The sequence below is a fragment of the Colobus angolensis genome, unplaced genomic scaffold (assembly GCF_000951035.1).
Source record: "Colobus angolensis palliatus isolate OR3802 unplaced genomic scaffold, Cang.pa_1.0 Scaffold14, whole genome shotgun sequence".
Taxonomy (NCBI): domain Eukaryota; kingdom Metazoa; phylum Chordata; class Mammalia; order Primates; family Cercopithecidae; genus Colobus; species Colobus angolensis.
Window position 1 is genome coordinate 7,634,036 of NW_012114488.1, and position 3,293 is coordinate 7,637,328.

Genomic DNA, 3,293 nt, shown 5'->3' on the forward strand with positions numbered 1-3,293 from the left:
GCTGAGGCCCGAACGTCGCCCCGGTTCCGGTGCTGAGGCCCGAACGCCGCCCCGGTTCCGGTGCTGAGGCCCTAATCCCCGGTGACTGCATTTGGAGATCACCTTTCAGCGCGTGCCGGGGGTAAGTGAGGTCACCAGGCCGGGGCCCTCATCTGCTGCGGGTCCTTCTAAGAAGCCGAAGAGGCACCAGGGTGAGCGAGCGTCGAGGAAAGCCAGGCGGGCACGCAGCCAGGGGAGGCCGTCTGCAGCCGGGAGGGGATCCTTCCCCAGGAACCAGCCCTGCCCACAACTCGACCCCCAGCTTCCAGCTGCCTGTGCTGGGTCCAGAGACCCTTGTGTGGTGAAAACCGCCCCGTCTTCTGCATTTTGTTATGGCAGCTCCAGAAGACAAAGCCTGTTCTTCTCCTCTATCCCTGACTTGAAGGTCCCTCCCTCAGGTTCTCTAATCAGTTTGGATGATGAATGACTCACTCCCAACCTGGGATTCAGGCCACACTGTTCAGATGACCTGGGTTCGAAGGAAGGGCTGTCCTCAAAGCCAGATGACCTGGGTGATGTGAGCATGGAGGGGGGGCTTCCCTGCTGTGAAACACAGCAGTGCCCTCCCTGCCCTTGTCGGTGGCGCCCTGCAGATGGACCTGCACCAGCTTCAGCGCCAGCCAGGGCTAGATTTGCATCCCGCCTCTTCCCTTCTATTCTGACATTTGAAAACATGGCTTTCGCCTCTCAATGGTAAAATCTGGAAAACAGAAGGGCCTGCGCATTAGCCTGCCGCGAGGATCGCATGAGAGGCGGCGGAAGCTCCTGTCACATGCAGGGCCTGGAACTCGGCCAATTCTTGTTCCCCTGGGCCAGGAGCGGTGGTGTGGCAAACGGTCCAGCAACACAGGCTCCCCCGGAACCCGGAACACGTGGGGAATTCTTGCCACATCGCTGTCCCATGAAAGGCAGTTGCTGCTGTGGCTGCTGAGCCGGCAGGTGTCTCCATTCCACCAGGTCACCCCACCTAGGTCCCTGCTGCTCTGACATCCTTCCGGGCATGGTCCTCATTGGGTCAAAGCTGCCCGTCACAGCAGCAGGTCCAAATTCCAGTCCATGTGGAGACAGCATTGCTGACGATTCACTATTCGTAACTCATTTTGCAGCATGAGACCAACGTCTCTCCACTTTTCTTTGCTCGCCCTTCCGAATGGCTGCCCAGTCTCAGTTCCTGCAGTCACGATGTGTGAGCTCTGCTGCTGGGGCTCCCAGCCTGCTAGCACCCAGGCAGGGAGGAGAAGGAAGGGTCTCGCCACAAGGAAAGTGCGTCTTGGCGAGCATGTTTAGTCAATGTTATATTTCTGTTTCTTACACATTTTTTAAAGTCAGGGATTTGCTGGGTTGTGTCCAAGAACACAAGCATATTCTTCTCAAAACTGCCCTTTCCTTGGAGTTGGGCTGGGATGTGTTCTCCTGTGGAAATGAATCCGTGGGGTGTTCTTACAAAAACCTCCGTGGCCAAGTGCAGCTGGAGGCTCCTCCTCTCCAACAAGCAGTTGTGGAAGGTAGTGAAGGAAGAGGCAATACCAGCAGGCTGTGTTGTATTTGTTAAGGACATCATGCATCGTGGGAGGCTTCACTGACTTGTGTGAAAACAGTCAATGGCCCCCCAGGGAGCCATTGTGGGACCAGGGGATCGTGAGCACCCCCACGATGCCGTTCTGGTGGGAGAGATACCCCGACCCGTGGCCTCATCTGCTGACAGTCAAGGCTCCAGCCTGGCGATGCGGCAGGGCCTGCTGGCAGCACAGAACCACTGGGGTGTTGCCCGGATCCCAAGGCCATGGCCCCACGCTAGGCCTCGTCTCGGGGGCTCTTCCTCATCAGCTACCTCACTGGGTCCTGCTACTAGCTGAAAGTGAAGGTGATTAATCTACGTGGATCTGCGGATCTGCCTTAATATCATGCAAGGAACTCATTCTTAAGTCAGATGTCAGAGCTGTTCCTACATTTAACTCAGGGGATGTGGAGTGTGGCTGATCCATGTTATCCTTTTCGTGAAGGACCGAGTTGCCCAAATCCTGGCCCTCCTGCTAGACTTTTATTTTAAAGAGAAATAAAATTAATGTTAACTTCTAAGCAGCTTCCAAGCTCTGGTAAGGTGATCCAACCCTAAATCCCCAGTAGTCACTATTGGAATATGGTGAAGCCTGGATTGGCCTTGTGGCCCTCCCAGTGGACGGAATGCACTGTTTCTGGTAGAGGGCAGTCTCCCGTCTCAGCAGGTTTTCAAACACAGGCTAAGGACGTGTCAGAGATGCTTTGACAGCTTTAACAGGTCTAGTGAGCCCTGTGCCCAGACAGCCTGGAAAGTTCAGGGGTGCCTGTGCCCTTTTGGGTACAGTTTGCAGACTCTTATGGGCACCGCCAGGAATAAAGGGTCCTCAACATCATCCATGGCTTATGACTGGAAATCCCGAATACATCTACAAAATGGTGACACTGCTGAATAATCTGTCACCCTGGGAAGTCGACAGAAGGAAAAACCCAAGCCATCCTTTAGCAAGATGGTCAGCATAACAATCGCTGAAAGCTGACATGGGGTTTGGAGTGTTGTAAACCACACTCAGCTTCTAGGCTGCCATTGTAACTGCCCCTCATCAGAATTCAAGTTTACTTCGTTTTGCATTGTTGAAGCCTATGCTTTTCTTTGTCTTTTGCAGCGGCCCCAGAGAGGGTCAGCGAGGGGCCTCCGCTGTCTGAGTCCGCTCCTGGCAACGCCTGCTCTCTGCACTCAGAGGCCCCGTCCCGGCAGCTGCCACGTTGCTCAGAAGTTCTGGCAGGGGGAGCCTGAAACCCCTGTCTGCTGGCGACACTCCCGGAGCTGCAGGAAATCTCTACATTTTATTTTTTTTTCTTAACAGACAAAAGTATTTGACTCCAGAATGATTTCCAGGAATTACAGTATGAGAACTTAGTCCTTGAGATTTTTATTTTCTTCTTAAAAAAATGAAAATGAAATCAAAGCAGAAGACACTGGGTTGAGCAGACGGCACACTAGCACATTTCACTTTGCAACAAAACATGCGTGCTTCCTGCCCAGTCTACCTCAGACGGGGACCACAGGTTTCACAGCCTCTCCTCTGGAAGGACTTCAGGGTGGGAGGGAAGTGCTGGGGTAGGAGGGGCAGGCAGAACCTGGAAACTGCGCCCTGTTCTTTCTTCTTTCCTTTCTTCTCGGAACTCCACTGCCAGAGGGCTTGGAGTGCTTCTTGGGGATCTGGCATCTGCTTCTCCTCTGTCCCTCATTCAGA

At 54.0% G+C, this 3,293-nt stretch overlaps 1 long non-coding RNA gene across 1 annotated transcript in view; it reads left to right on the forward strand.

Annotated features, from left to right (window-relative positions):
* LOC105506689 overlaps nucleotides 1-3,008 on the forward strand; it is a 5,058-nt gene extending 2,050 nt beyond the window's left edge. Inside the window, exon 2 of the long non-coding RNA XR_001000973.1 lies at nucleotides 2,703-3,008. This is a non-coding gene — a long non-coding RNA (uncharacterized LOC105506689). The remainder of the gene's footprint in view (nucleotides 1-2,702) is intronic.
* The last annotated feature ends 285 nt before the right edge of the window (nucleotides 3,009-3,293 follow it).